This window comes from Garra rufa, chromosome 4 (genome assembly GCF_049309525.1).
Source record: "Garra rufa chromosome 4, GarRuf1.0, whole genome shotgun sequence".
NCBI lineage: Eukaryota > Metazoa > Chordata > Actinopteri > Cypriniformes > Cyprinidae > Garra > Garra rufa.
In genome coordinates, this window is record NC_133364.1 from 45487571 (window position 1) to 45504401 (window position 16831).

Here is a 16831-nt window from a genome sequence, read left to right on the forward strand (position 1 = left end):
CTGGAGAAAGTAACTAGTTATATTACTAGTTATATTACTAGTTACATTTTTTTTTTCTTACACAAAAAAATGTTATTCTGAACAAAAAAGCATGACCTATACTGCGTGCATCCAGTGCATACGCGATCTCATAAAGCTCTTATAACAATGGATGCACAATTAATCTTTCATAAAGGTCTACGTGTGTTGTGATTCGTAAGCACGCAATATTCAGCACTGTTCAAAACTTTTGAGCAGTGAGTGAATTCTATCTTAAACACCATTGATTGGCGATGCGTTCCAAAAATCAGCAGATGGCTACATTGCTCATGTTGCAAAACAAGTTTTAAATCGAAACTGCCTATTCTTGCTCTTTCTAATCATATATGTTGTTCTTGCTGTTTTTGTGCAATAGATGAATAACATTATTATTATTTTTTTAGATATTTTATGTTTAGATATTTCTATATTGCGGGAGTCCCGCGAATCATTTTATTTTCCCGCATCCCGCGCACACACACACACACACACACACACACACACACACACACACACGAGTCTCTACCCGCCCGCACCAGCACACGCACTTGTCCATCAAGTTTTGTCCCGCGCCGCACTCTGTTGCGTTGGGTCCCGCGGGTTTGCAGGTCTCTATTTGCAAGTGCCGCTCTGCTGCTGGCTGCCGGGTGTCGACCAATCGGTGATGGTAATTTAATGATACCTCGTGCCAAACCCAGACCAATCACTGTTTAATTCACGCCCCCCTCCCCTTCCCTTCTGTTCTCTGTGTTGTCGTGTGCCTTGAGTGTGATGAAGGTGCTACTGGCAAATGTAACGCAAGTAACTAGCTCGGGAAAACTGTAATAATATTACAATTTTCAGACGAGTAATGCCTTACACTACTAGTTACTGAAAAAAGTAATATTATTACAGTAACGCGTTACAAAGTAACGCGTTACACCCAACACTGTTAAGCAGTAAGCAAACAATGAGAGCGTTATTGAACTTAAAAAAGCTGACTGGTCGAAAATATGTTAAGGACCAACACAAATGCATCTATATAAACCCGCGCTTGCTCTTGTCTCGTCTGCACGCACGCACTGTCACGATCTAATGCACTTGTTAATGCCGGATCTTTAAAAACAAATACCGGAACGCAAAAATCCAAAATCGGACATTTTCCAGAACAGGATCAGGCTCAAATTAAGCACTGGTGGACACGGTAGGCTACAATTAATTAATTCGTTATGAATAAATTATTTAACAACAACCATCCCTCACCCCCGCCCCCCGCAGACGATGCCATCGTCCATCGCGATGTTTCACATTAGACATCGTACGATGCCAAATTGGTTGACATCGCCCAACCCTAGCGCCCGCCATTCCTCCCCTCCTCCCTCCCTCACTCTTTACAGGATTCGCGTCTGACGCACGCATGCCGCCGTCAATGACGCAAGCCCCAGCGCCCTCTATCCCCCCCCTCCTCCTTTCTCTGCCATCAGTCCCAGTAATCGCCCCAAGCGTGAGCATGCCTCCGCAAACAGCCACTTTTTCTCACGCCCAAGCCCGCCCTTCTTTCACGCTCGCCTCAGCAACACCCTTGCCCGTTCCCCCAAACGCCTTAGCCCTAGAACCACCCCTAGTGCCCACCTCCATCAGGAACCAGATCCTATCAGGTGCGGATATCGACCTTTTTTGTCTACTTTCTCCTATCTCTCCTCCAACTTCCGATCGCCAAATCAATTGCGGCGATTTTTCAGTCACTCTCAAAAATTCCACTAATAATCCGTCACGCATCTTATCTTTTGCCGAATTCACCATCGCATTCACCCGCTACTTAGAAGTAATTTGCACCGTTTATCCACACAGAAGACGCGAGCTCGGCGATTACCTCACCATAATCGCTGAGCTCGCATTATCATACGGGGGATCCCATTTTTACACCTACCATAAGCTTTTCGCCGCAAAATGTGCCATCCGGATTTCCCAGTGGAATCAGTGCCCTTACTGGGGGGCTCTAGACACCGAATTACACAGCAGGGTATTTTTAGGCTGTCGTAACATTTCCTGCGCTGTCTGTCGTTCATTCAACCACTCCACTGTCATTTGCCCTTTCATAAATCCATCCATCCCCCCCTGCCCTGAACCTTCCCAGCCCAAATCCACCAGCTATGTCCCACGGCTCATGGACAACCTCACTACGCCCTCTCACTCATTCCGCCGCCGCCCTCCCCCCACCGACAACCAGGTATGCGCCAGCTTCAACAGCAGTAGATGCACAAGGCAACGCTGCCGGTTCATGCATGTTTGTAATTTTTGCTGCGGGGCCCATGCTCGCCTGGTTTGTCCCGTGCAAAAAGCTGCAAATAAAAATTCTAAACAATATTTATCGACTCCTGTAAATGTTTCTCGTCTGTCTGAAGAACTACTTCATCATCCTGATTCTCAGTTTACAGAATATATTTTAACAGGTCTTTCTCATGGTTTCCACCCCGGCGTCGTAAGTCTCCCTTCCGAAAGCTTTATCTGTCCCAATCTACAGTCGGCTTCTGCCGAACCCGAAACAGTCGACCTCCTAATTAAAAAAGAATTAGAAGCGAACTTCATGATCGGCCCTTTCCCCATTCCTCCCTTCACCGTCTTTCGGGTCAGCCCCATTGGCGTAGCTACTAGAAAATTTTCTGGTAAGAAACGTCTTATAATCGATCTGTCGTCCCCGCATAATTCCCAGTTTCCGAGCATTAACAGCCTCATCCCGCTCGGCGAATTTTCTCTTCACTACCACGACATTGACCAAGCCATTACCCTGATCAAAAAAGCAGGCCGCGGTGCTTGGCTGGCCAAAGTCGACATCACCTCCGCCTTTAAAGTCATGCCCATCCACCCAGATTTTTGGCATCTATTCGGCATTTGCTGGCAGAATAAATACTATTTTGCCGTCCGCCTCACCTTCGGCTGCAGAAGCAGCCCTAAAATTTTCGACATGCTTTCAGAGGCAATTTGCTGGATTCTCTCCAACAATTACGGCATACCGTCGTTAGTCCATCTCCTAGACGACTTTTTGATAATCTCGCCCCCCGACTCCGTCCCAGCTGCTCATCTTCTGACCACCCAAAAGGTTTTCTCAGAGCTCGGGATTCCCCTCGCCCAAGACAAAACCTTAGGCCCCAGCACTTCTATCGAATTTTTGGGCATCAACCTGGATTCCAGGCCTCTCTACCCAAAGAAAAAATTGATAGAACCATACTGGTTTGTTCCTCTCTCCTAGCCAATCCAAGCTGCTCGAAGCGCGAGCTTCTGTCCATTCTAGGACATTTAAACTTCGCTATGCGCATCATCCCGCAAGGCCGCCCCTTCATCTCCCACCTCCTTTCACTCGCATCTTCCGCCCACGCCCTAGAAGATCAAATATCCCTAACAGACCCATGCCAAAACGAGCTCAGTCTTTGGATATCCTTCCTCCAGCAATGGAACGGATTATCTTTTTTCTATAATAACCTAATTTCTTCCCCGATCGACATCCAACTGTTTACAGACGCCGCCCCCTCTATCGGTTTTGGCGGTTTTTTCAAAGGCCGCTGGTTCGCATCCACATGGCCCCCCCAGATGGCCAACTTGCCGCCCCAGCTATCATCCTCAGCACTATTCGAGCTATATCCACTAGTCGTTGCGGCCTCTCTATGGGGTAAAGAGTGGTCTGCCACTAGCATCCTCGTCCACTGTGACAACGAAGCTACCGTGCATTGCGTCAACAAAGGCCGTTCCCACTCTCCTACCCTAATGCCTTTGTTAAGACGCCTAATTTGGATTTCGGCTCGCGACCAATTCATTATCACCGCTAAACACATCCCTGGGTCAAAAAATCAAATAGCTGACTCTCTTTCTCGTTTTTCCTTCCAGAAATTCAGATCCTTGGCGCCGGAGGCGGACCCACTCCCGACCCCAGTACCTCCCTATTCAGAGCTGATATTCCCATAAACCACCCCCTGAGACCCCTCCTCGAAGCTTCCCTCAATTCCATTCTCCAAGCCGTTTCCCCCAGAACCCTTCAGTCCTACCTTACAGCTTGGAAATGTTTCAAAACATTTCACGCGGCTTACAAGCTATCGTTCCCCGACTTCTCCTTGCTAGCCATCACCTCCTTCATCTCCTATCTTAACGCCATCAAAAACCTCCAAGTCAGCTCCATTAAAGGATACCTTAGCGGCATTCAATTCTTCCACAAACTTCTATACGGCTCACCTTCCACCCAAATTTCCAATTCCCAGACAGCCCTACTCATTAAAGGTATACAAAAAACCCACCCCACCCGCCCAGACACCCGCCAACCGATAACACTCAAAGTGCTATCAAAGTGCATTTCCACCCTCCGAAAAGGCTATCAATCCATCCACACCGCCCGCACGCTAGACGCCATGTTTATCCTGGCTTTTTTCGGCTTCCTCAGGTGCTCTGAGCTCGCCATCACATCTAGCTTCAACCCAGCCATCCACCCAACCATTTCTGACCTAGCAGAACTAGGCAGTGAAGCTATTTCCTATTTTATCAAACAAAGCAAAACAGACCAATCCAAGAGAGGCCACTTCATTTACATTTTCAACCTCCAGTCGCCCATCCAACCCTTCCAAACCCTCCTAGCCTTTTTCCAGATCATGAAATCTAAATCAAAAAACCCATCTGACCCCCTCTTTACAGACGACTCCAACCGTCCCGTCACCCGTTTCTGGTTTCAGAAACACCTTAAGTCTGTATTACTCTTATCCGGCATCCCAGCCGACAACTTCTCCAGCCATTCCTTTCGAATTGGCGCAGCAACAACAGCAGCCCAAAAAGGCCTCTCCCAGCAGCAAATCCAAACACTCGGTCGCTGGTCGTCAGAAGCTTTCAAGAGCTACATCCGATCAGACCGCTCCCACATCAAAGAAGCCCACCAAACACTGTTAAGCTAAAACAATCATCCCAGTCCAGTCCATCCCCTACCCACCCCCACTATTTCGTACCCCGCAACGCAAGCCCGCTTTCGCAGAAGCCTCTAGTCCCCCCCCCATCCCAGCCCCTTAGCCCCCTTTCCGCCCACCTCACCCACCCCTTTCCCCCCCATCCCAGCTCCTTAGCCCCCCTCCCCTCCCCTCCCCATCCCTGCTCCTTAGCCCCCCTTTCCGCCCACCTCGCCCACCCCTTTCCCCCCATCCCAGCTCCTTAGCCCCCCTCCCCTCCCCTCCCCATCCCAGCTCCTTAGCTCCTTTTTCTCCCTTCCACTGCCGCAGCAGTGTTCACTCCCGCTAGAGCCCATATTCACACCCCTTCTTTGCCGAAGGAGAACCAGCTTCCGCAGAAGCTCCTAACCCCCTTTCTCTGCCGCAGCAGAGCCCGCTTCCGCAGAAGCATCTTCCCCGCACCGCAGTGCCAGCTCCCGCAGGAGCCCCCCCCATTCTCTGCCGCAGCAGAGCCCGCTTCCGTAGAAGCATCTTCCCAGCACCGCAGTGCCAGCTCCCGCAGGAGCCTCACCCCCCTTCTCTGCTGCAGCAGAGCCCGCTTCCGCAGAAGCATCTTCCCCGCACCGCAGTGCCAGCTCCCACAGGAGCCCCCCCCCCTTTTTCTCTGCCGCAGCAGAGCCCGCTTCCGCAGAAGCATCTTCCCTGCACCGCAGTGCCAGCTCCCGCAGGAGCCTCACCCCCCTTCTCTGCCGCAGCAGAGCCCGCTTCCGCAGAAGCATCTTCCCCGCACTGCAGTGCCAGCTCCCGCAGGAGCCTCACCCCCCTTCTCTGCCGCAGCAGAGCCCGCTTCCGCAGAAGCACCCCTTCCCAGCACCGCAGTGCCAGCTCCCGCAGGAGCCCCCCCCCCTTTTTTTCTCTGCCGCAGCAGAGCCCGCTTCCGCAGAAGCATCTTCTCAGCACCACAGTGCCAGCTCCCGCAGGAGCCCTAGCCCCCCCTTCCCCCGCCCACCCATCCCATTTTCCCCACACTGCCGCAGCAGCGTTCACTCCCGCCGGGGAACACACTTACAACCCTTCTCTGCCGCAGCAGAGACCACTACCCTCCTCCATAGGAGTTTTTTCCATTTTCCCCCAACAGCGCTGGCAGCCGCTCCTCCCGTACATCAATTTACGCATCAACACTCACTACGAGCGTCCAGCATCCCTTAAGTCCTAAGCTTTTTGGGGAGCTATTCGGCTGCTGTCCTGCGATTAATTACTTGCTCTTTGGGGAGCGCTTATAGGGTTCGGGCCAGTGCTGAGCTCGGACCCCTCCCCCTGGGCGGGGGAGAGCCCCGGGCTCGGGAATGGCTACCGAGCTCGAGGCCCTCTCCCGGACAGCACGCCAAATACGCTCAACCTTTCACTCAGTTCATTATCTGTAAGAGGGAACTCGTTAAGTGATGTTTTCTGAACAAATTTAGGGAGGAGCTCGCTCAGATAATTAACACGGCTGGTTCACCATCAGCAATCATTCTCCTTATCCAATCAACCCAGGAAATCCCTATAAATATCACAACATTCCTACCTTCACTATCTCTTGTTTCATTAAAGCCCCTCCTCCACCCCGTCTCCTCACCTTTTGCCCAAAAGGGGGGAGCGCTTATAGGGTTCGGGCCAGTGCTGAGCTCGGACCCCTCCCCCTGGGCGGGGGAGAGCCCCGGGCTCGGGAATGGCTACCGAGCTCGAGGCCCTCTCCCGGACAGCACGCCAAATACGCTCAACCTTTCACTCAGTTCATTATCTGTAAGAGGGAACTCGTTAAATATGCAATTCTGCTGTGGAGCACTAAAATAAAAGTTTTTTTATTTGGAAAAGAATGTTGTGTTTACACTTATATCCTGTGTTTTTTGTTATGTTGTTTGATTAAAAACTTCCCATTAATTTAAAAATACAGAAAACACAAGTACCACAGATTTGGTTAACTAAATTGCACGATTTGTAGTGTCTTGTTTGAATAGATGTTTAATAACTGGAAGGTATTATTCAAAAATGTTAAGTTCATAGTAAAATATCTTGTGGTAAAGTAAAATATTTATTTTTTAAGCTCACAAATAATGTGTTATTGGTTGTAACGTACACGTGGGAAAAACGTTTTATAGACGTCCAGGTCGGACTGGACCGATTTTGGACCTTTTTGGAACCTTAGTCAAGTTCGGCAAATGTGTAAACCTCAAGACACAATTTAATGCATTTCACGATGTTAAACAATATGGTATGTGTTTATTTTATATTTTAATGTACACACGTAAATTATGCAGTAGTACATCTTATTATAAACATCCAGAATATGACATATTTAGTCGTCCGTGGACGTCCAGAAAAGACGTGCATTTCACGGCCAGAAGACGTCAAAGACGTCGGTTGGATTTTCATTTTGGAACTATTTTTCAACCATGACGGGACGTGACGGAGGGACGTATTTTCAACGGTAATCGGACGTCCAAATGTTTGCTGGGTATATTTTACAAATTTGAAAATTCTGTAAATAACAGAAACAATGAATCACAACTATGACCATAACAGAACAGGCCATAAAAGTCAAATTCTGAAACAAAAACAATCATGCTCCTCAATGGCTTGGTAGATTATGGGAAAGAAACACTAGCATGTTGACCTTTTCTGGCTTAAGACAGCATCTAACTGGGGTGACAATATTGCATATAGCGATGTATCTCGTGACACTGTCGGTCAGCGTGCGCCATTTCATACTGTCGCGTTTATATTTTGTTACCCGTTCGAAGGCCTGCGCTATTGTCACCTGACTGGAAGTATGAGCGGCTGTGGATGACTTCAAAACTTCGGCGAACTCTGTTGGGTGATGTGCTTTCAGGTGATTCCTAAGATTTGTGGTGTTGGCAGCTTTCGCTGGTATTTCTCTCCTACAAATTCGACACACTGCCGTGTCAACGTCTTTTGGCTGTCCTTTATCATCGGGTGTAAAACCAAAATGTGCCCAGATCGGCACTGTCGTTTTCGGCTTCGAAACTAAATCCATCTTTGTTAAATAACTGGGCTGCTCTAACTCAAAATGATGGAGAAACCAACAGGGCAATATCATTTGAATGTAATGCTCGTAATTGCTCAGCGTAATGAGTTCAGAGGGAGACCGGTAGAAGTAGAGTGCTGCAGGTACTACAGTGCCCCCTTGTGTCTTCTAATAGTGGGCAATAATAACGATCATCTGTAATGACCGCGATTAGACCAATTAATCGCGATCAAACGATTATTTAATAATCGTGACAGGTCTAGGTTTATGTAGATGCATTTGGAGGATGTGTGTTGGTCCTTAACATATTTTCGACCAGTCAGCTTTTGTAAGTTCAAAATCACTCTCATTGATTGCTTACTGCTTAACCCACTCTCTCCAAATGCATTTAATGAGCAGTGGAATGTTTAGAGAGAAAGTGTAATATCAGAAATAATACCAAATCAAGCGAAATATTATTATGCATTAACATTATAAACACTATAAACATAGCTATAAGTTAGTTATCCTGACTCCAAAAGAATAATTTAAATGTAACGGTATTCAGAACAGAACAGGAATGAAACAAAATATATAAAGTTAAGAAACCAAAACAAAGCAAAACTAAAAATACCAGCTTAGGGGTGGGCGATATGGTAAAAATATCATATCACGATTTTTTCAAGAAATATCACGATTCACGATTTTATCACGATTCTTTGTCATGTTGGTTTTACTTTTTTACAAGTTGTCTGAGTAGTACAGCCAAATTAATTTTTCTATTTTAAAACCAAAACCTTACAAGGTAACAAAATATAAAATAAAAAGAATGGCAGATATTTAAGCCAAAGTGGGCGAAGACAAAAAATCTTTGTCATTATTTTCTTTGTTTTTAAAAAATAAGAACAAAGATAAGCTACATGTTACAAATACACATACTATACAAATAAAACAAACAGTGCTTTAATTTTCAGGTACAGTCCATGTATTTATCAGTAGCATTCAAGAAATTTAATTAACAAATATAAAAATAAAACACTATATACATAAATTATACATAGAAGCAACATTTAAAGCAACTGTATTGAAGTTCTTCAGTCAAGAGCAGTGAGTGATTTTCCTTTGTGTTTTGTTTTATTAGTGTATCATCACCCAAAAATGAAGCATAAAACATGCTGAACATAAAACTTATTTTGAATAATGTGGGTAACCAAACAGTTGCTGGGTCCCCAGTTACTTCCATATATTTTATTTATTTATTTTAAGTCAGTGGGGACCAGCTACTGTTACCCACATTCTTCAAAATATCTTCTTTTGTGTTAAGCACAAGAATTTTTTTTTATAGAGATTTAGGACATGTGAGTGACAAGATTTTTGGGTGTACTGTCCCTTTAATGACAATCGGCAGCATGTTTAGCTCTGTTGCAGAGCTGCACGCATCTATACAGGCGCGCGTCCGTTTTTCTCTTAACTGTTTACTTTCACTTTAGACAACCAACTGTGTTTATATGTAATCCTTGCGTGTTTTTGACAGTATAAGCAAATTAAACGCTAAAGATAGCTCAGTTTAGTAATCAGGTGCTGTTTGACAGGCTTTTAGCGCACGTGCTTCAGGTTTACGCGCTCATGAAGCGCATGCCAGAACAGCGTGCGGACCAAATGGCGTTATTTTACCGGCAAGACTTTGAAGCACATTCAAATAATGTACTTTTGTGATCGCGAATATGAATAAGTGCAGTGTCCCGTGAGTGAATGTACAGTATATTAAGACGGAGGCACACTGTAGCACGATACTACGATATTTATTCAAAAGCAGATCGTGGAGACATTAATCGTCCACGATCAAAAATAGTCATATCGCACACCCCTATACCAGCTGTTGGGCTCACGTACCTCTGTAATTCGGCACAAAATCCAAGTGTTTCCATATTCTCAATGTATCTGAATGATAAACTATTATTTATAATGTATACTAGGCTTTGTATTGTACGTTCGTATATTTCGATGGAAAAAAAATATTCTCTTGTTTTTTGTTCCAAGCTCTTTTCTTTATGGTAAAACCACGAAAAAGGCATATTTGGTGTAGTTTATTAAATCTAATTTAATTAAAATTATTTAGATTTTTTTCTGCTGTTTTTCTGCCTCATTTATTAATGTAAACGAACTAGTTCATGTAATTCGTTTGGAGTTCACTGTAATTTGTATTGTGATCGCTAACAACTTCCTTGTTATTATTTATCATAATAATAATAATAATAAAATAAGTAAAGATGCGGAAATTGAAAGCATGCATTTCATTTGGCTATATGATTCAGTGTGTGTTTTTCGCGAGCGGGTTGCTACTGCGGCGGGGGCGCGGCGGGGCGGAGGATCGCGATGCCGGCTCAGCATCGTGATGTCTATTGGCATCGTCTATCGACCCAACCCTACAGCGGGCGCCGCCAGAGGAACGTGAGCTGGCATCGCCGCCTGAGGAACGTCAGCGGGCACCGCCACCTGAGGAACTTCAGCGGCCACCGTCGCCAGAGGAACCTCAGCGGGCACCGCCGCCGTCAAAGGAACCCCAGTGGGCACCGCCGCCAGAGAAACGCCAGCGGGCATCGCTGGCGTCAGATAAACGTACGCGCGCCCCTGCGCGGCTGCAATCCCCCGAAAGTATGCCTTTGTCATCGCCACGTGGCGGACGCGCTTTCGTGCCGCCTCTGCCAAGTGAGCGTCCATCGACGCCAGATGAGCGTACACGGACGCCATCCAATCGGGTACGGCGTGGACCCCTCCTCTGGCGGCGGAGACGTTCCTCTGACAACAAACCCACACCTGTTCATTATTATACGGACTATAAGAACTCTCATTTCCCACTACTCATCCTGGCTGCATTGTCTTCCGCTCACGGTGCCCGCTGACGTTCTTCTGGCGGCGGCGGTGCCCGCTGATGTTCCTCTGGCGGCGATTCCAGCTCACGTTCCTCTGGCAGCAGTGACCGCTGATGTTCCTCTGGCGGCGGAGTCCGCTCGCGCTCCTCTGGCGGCGATGCCAGCTCGCGTTCCTGGAAGCATTCTGGAAGCCATTCCCTAGAGGGGGGGTAATGTCATGATCTGGGCTGTGGGTTTTCCCTCAGCCACCTGAGGTCGTTGTTCCCTTCCTCTTGCACTGCACTCCCTTGATTGTATTACCTGGTTTGTTGTCATTAGCACTCATCAAACCCACACCTGTTCACTATTATACGGACTATAAGAACTCTCATTTCCCACTACTCATCCTGGCTGCATTGTCTTCTGTGTGGTTTGTTTTTCGTGATTCTTGTTCCTGAAGTTTATGTTCCTGATCTTGCCTTGTTTGTGTTTTGGTGTGCCGTGTTGGCCTTTTGTTTGTTCGTTTGTTTATTTGTGTTTATTTAATAAATATTCCCTTCCCTGCAATTTGGACCCTGACCTCCTCACTCGCACGTGACAGTAAGGGGTAAACAGAGCAATGCAGACAAACCAGAGTCATAAACAGTCCAGGCAGAAATAGTCGAGGCAGGCGGCGATCAGACAGGGATAATCCGGTAGGCAAAGCAAGGGTCGAGAGGCAGGCAGCAATCAATCAGAGTCCAAGAACAAACAGTAGGCAACAAGAGATCAGACCAGGAATAAATGCTTAGAATGTATGCAGAGCAAAACAAGACTTTGCGTAGAGGTGAGCGTGAGAGTGCTCTAAATAGTCAGTGGGTGATGACTGACACCTGTGGGTGATCAGTCACAGGCACGGGGTTATGGGAAGTGGAGTCCAAATGGGAACTAATACTCCGGTGATGGTTCCCTCAGGTAGCGATTGGAGGGAGCCACAGAGACCGGATTCGTGACAGACAGCTGCTCTCTCAATTCATAATCATCAGCTAGGAACCTAGGTGTGCTATTTGATAGCAATCTTTCCTTCGAAAGCCAAAGACATTTCGAAATTACGACCTATGCTGTCAGTGTCAAATGCAGAAATGTTAATTCATGCGTTCATGACCTCAAGGATAGATTATTGTAATGCTTTATTGGTTGGTTGTTCTGCACCATAGACTGTAAAAAAAAGATGGACGACACATCTCCGCTTCATTTCACTATAGAAAACTGAAGCTAATGCGTCTCAATATGGCTGCTGCCATCTTGGGGGAAATGACGTAATTTGGAGCCAGAGTCTGCGCAGTAGAGATTCGTTTGGAGCCAGAGTCTGTGCAGTAACGTCGTTATGCGGAATCGCGTTATCAAAGTCCCGCCCAAACTCCCGCAGTCTCAATCGCAAGATCACAATCATGACACCACACTTCGTTTTTATAGCATTAAATAACTACCTAAAAGCGAACTTATTAGAAAAACAAACACATGAACATGAATAAGCAGTATAAGAACTACCTCACGATGGAAACCATCTTTGGCAAAAAAATATTTTAAGTGTAATTCGATTATTTATTTTGGCTCACGTCCCTTTAGATTACATGGAGAGTGCGGGGTTTATGACCTATACTGCAGCCGGCCACCGGGGGGCGATTGAAAGCCTTTGGCTTCACTTTTCGGGACTCGTACGGCACACTTGTTCTGCATGCTTAATATACAAACTTCAGTTGGTCCAAAATGCAGCAGCAAGAGTTCTTACTAGAACCAGAAAGTATGACCATATTAGCCAGGTTCTGTCAACACTGCACTGGCTCCCTATATAGAATTTAAAATCTTGCTAATTCCTTATAAAGCCCTCAATGGTTTAGCTCCTCAGTACTTGAGCGATCTCTTATCACATTATAGTCCCTCACGCCTGCTGCGTTCTCAAAATTGTGGCAATTTGATAATACCTAGAATATCAAAGTAAACTGTGGGCGGCAGATCATTTTCTTATTTAGCGCCTACACTTTGGAACAATCTACCTAACACTGTTCGGGAGGCAGACACACTCTTGTCAGTTTAAACCTAGATTAAAGACACATCAATTTATTATTTACAATACTGCATTATTGACACACTATTGTCCTGTTTAATACTGTGAAGTTGCTTTGACACAGTCTGAAATGTTAAAAGCGCTATATAAATAAAGGTGACTTGACTTGACTTGTGTGCACTCTAACGGATTAAATACAGAGCATAATTTACCATACTTGGCAGTTGGCACATGTCACTTCACTTTCACTTTTTCACTTTCAATTGGTGCAAAAATATTGCTTGTTTTCTTTTAAAGGAAGTTTAATTTGAGTATTTTTTATATTATGTTTCCAGAGGTGTAATTACAATATTACTAATGGTTTTGACAGAAATGTTTAAAATTTAGTGATTTAAAATATATATATAAAATTTTTGAGAGATTAATGACCGTTTTCCACCATTTCTTATCCTCTGACAGTCAGTTTTGTTTTTTTCCATCAAAACTGAAATTTTCTGGCTTTTTTCGTCCAATCTACTCAGTCACCGCCTTTAGTCACCACCTCTAGCACCAACCACCGTCCCACCCTCCTTTTGTCAAACCCCTGACAACATCGCGTCCATTGCTGAGCAACAACAACACATAAAAAAGTTGAGAAAATGCTGTTCAGTCGATAGATGTCGAAACTATATCATTGCACAGGCTTCCGAAAAACAATAATATAAAAGACCAGTGGCACGTCAACTTCAGCCTCTTTCACACAGCCATTCCGCAAAATACACGGATAAGGTGTCCCATGATTTGTTCCGTAATTGTTTGATTTGGTTCCTTTAGTTCACACACATTTTTTTCGGAATCTGTACGTGCTTTACAGACAATCTTTAAAGATCCCCTAAAGACATGTGGCATTTGGATGTGAGATGAAGTGCGACGCGTACGTTTCACTAAACACGAACTAACCTGACGAACAATCTGTGCTTCAGCGCTGATAGTGAGGAGCTTCCTGACCGCTGCTTCATTCCACTTTGCACATATTTTTTCGTTATGAAGAGTCGCACGATAACGTGCATCATCACTACAACACTGCCTTTATAAAGCAACAGTTATGTAGCTTTCTACATTCGGTGTTTGAAAAAGAAAATACATTAATTATCACTCTGAAACATCCTGTTGAGTATTACCAAGCCACAGCAGGCTACACCATACATGACTGTAGTTACCTGTGGTTGGTCTGGCCGTGCGTCACTCAGAAAACAACAGGCCAATCAGAAGAGAGGCTAATGAATATTAATTAGACAGGCCAAAATCGATCTGTTCTTGACAGAGCTCCTAAAAAAGGAGCTGCAAAAATATATTGAGATGGATTTTGGCACTTAGACTGCGAATATATATTCCAAAGGACATCAATAACTAAAATAAAGCTCCAGAAATGTGTACAATATGGGACCTTTAATAAAACCTCAGAAGGAATTATTTTGTGATTATTTTTTCATCTGATGGTTTATTAGGGAGTGTGTCCCCTTTCTTTTTTCCTAGCCTCTCTCTAAATTTGTTGAATTTTATCCCCAAGGACAGTGGTTCTAAAACTTTTTCAGCAGGAGGCCCCCTTGTGTAGGGTGAATCCTTTTGTGGCCCCCCTCCTCAAAAAAAAAAAAAAAAAAAATACTCAAAAGTTTTACTTAATTTATAGGTTTTAGATTCTGTTTGTAGTCTTTATTTCTCTGATTTGTTCAATTTACATTTCACAAAATATAACATCGTATTAAAATTGTTTTGACAGTAAAACTAACAAAAGTACAGAATACTGAACAGTAATTTATGATGTCCATAGTAGATGATGAATAGTGAAAGGTTAATTTATATATATATTTGTAAAAAAAAAAAAGTGCATTAAACATTTTACATTGATGAATGACAGTGGCTCAAAGTTTTGTTTGAAACCTGAACAGCAGTCTGATTTTTTTGAGAATTTTTTCTGCAAGAAACATAAAAAAAAGAAAAATTGTTTTACAGTATAAAAGAAATGTACACTATTATACAAGTTTTACAGTATAAAATAAATCTTTTCATCATTTAGACACATCTATTTAGTAACCACTGTATATACACAACCTGCCTTAGTGGGAAGGGTGAGCCTGTCTGTCTTTGCAGAGCTTATCAATTCTGGGTGTTATTGGGTACAGGCAAACTCTCAAGTCATCTTCCACATTAAGCCGTGCCCTGTAATTTGTCTTTATTGCCATCATGGCTGAGAAAGATGTCTCACAAAGATATGTGGTTGGGAAAGGCAGCAATATTCTCATGGCCTGAAGAGCAACTTCCTTGTATTCCTTTTCAACTGTGGGCCAAAATTCTGCTGGGCCCTGCTGGTTAAATCTCATCCTGTGAGTACGATCACTGGACAATTCCAACAGTTCATCTTCAGCTTTTCCACTGAGGCCACTGGCTATCACATCACGAGAAAAGGGATCTCAAACCTAGTCATATTTCTCCATGTCAGTGTCTGGAAAGTAGTGACTGAAATGCTCATTCAGTGAGGTGAGGTGACTGATAATGGTGTTGAGCATGAAGTCCACTCCCATGCCGTTTGTATCCAAAAATTCAGACAGATTTGTAAACATGTCAGTGATGCCTCTTTGTAGTTTATGTACCCACAGGTCAATTTTTCTTCTGAATGCATTTATTTTGTCACTTGCCTCCAATATTGTGAAATAACATCCCTGAATGGACATATTCAGTCCATTGAGACAACTGAAAATGTCTGCAAGGTAGGCTAGTTTTGCCATCCACTGTTGGTTAGAAAAGAACAGTTCTAGATCAGGTTTGTGTTCTTTCAAAAATCCATGAAGCTCACCTCTCAGTTCGAACACTCACTCTAAAACCTTTCCACGTGAGAGCCACCGCACTTCTGAATGGAACAGTAGCCAATCATGAGCTGCTCCCATCTCTGTGCATAGTTTTGCGAAGAGACGTGACTTCAGCGGTCTTGACTTTACAAAGTTGACAGCCGCTACTACTACTTCCAACACATCGTGCAGATCTGTTGCCATTGACTTCGATGCAAGTGCTTGTCGATGAAGCATACAGTGAATGGCCGTCATCTTTGGATTTGCGGCTTTAATTCGGGTGACAACTCCACTCCTGTGCCCAGTCATTGCTGCCGCACCGTCAGTGCAAACAGACACACATTTTTCCCAACTCAGTTGTACTTCTACCATGAAAGTGTCCAACATTTTGAAAATTTCCTCACCTGTAGCTCTCCCCTCGAGTTCTTTTGAAAATAACAAATCTTCCGTAATTTTACTGTACCATACATATCGAACGTACACTAACAACTGTGCAGCGCTGCTAACGTCAGTGGATTCATCAAGCTGAAGCGCGAACTTCTCACACAAACGTAATCTTTCGGTCAGTTAAGATTTCATATCAAAAGATATGTCTTTGATTCATCTGCTTACTGTGTCGTTGGATAGCGGTATGGATTTTATCTTGTTTGGGGCCTCCTCCCCGACCATCACTCTGCACATATCTACTGCTGCTGGAAGTATTAATTCCTCTCCGATTGTGTGAGGCTTTTTACATTTAGCTATTCGCAGGGCTGCAAGATACGATGCTTGCTGTGCTTTCTCAGGTATTGTCGCGATGTTAGTCAGTCGTACCTTCTGCTTGATATATTCTTCTTTTTTTCTCTGGAAAAAATCCTTACTTTTATTTGTATGCTCCGTATGAATTGTTGTCAGATGTCGGTTAAGTTTATATGGTTTCAGCGCTTCAACAGATAAAATCTTCAAGCACAGTGTGCACTGTGGTCTGCCGTCACTGTATTCCATACAACCATATTTTATGTATGAGTCGTAAAATTTATGCAGTTCTGTTTTTTTCAAGCTAGGCTCATCTGTATTAACCTTCTCAGCTGAGACACTGCATCCTCTATCTAAAAACTTATCCATTTTAAATTGTCTTTGCATTCATCAGCGTGTTCATGGCTAACCGTTCTATGCACTGGTATGTCAACGGAGGTTTTGGTGAC

The 16831-nt window shown here is 44.6% G+C and overlaps 1 pseudogene; it reads left to right on the top strand.

The window, feature by feature from the left end:
* The first annotated feature begins 1414 nt into the window (after positions 1–1414).
* On the top strand, positions 1415–3957 carry LOC141333362 (uncharacterized; annotated as a pseudogene).
* Positions 3958–16831: the final 12874 nt, after the last annotated feature.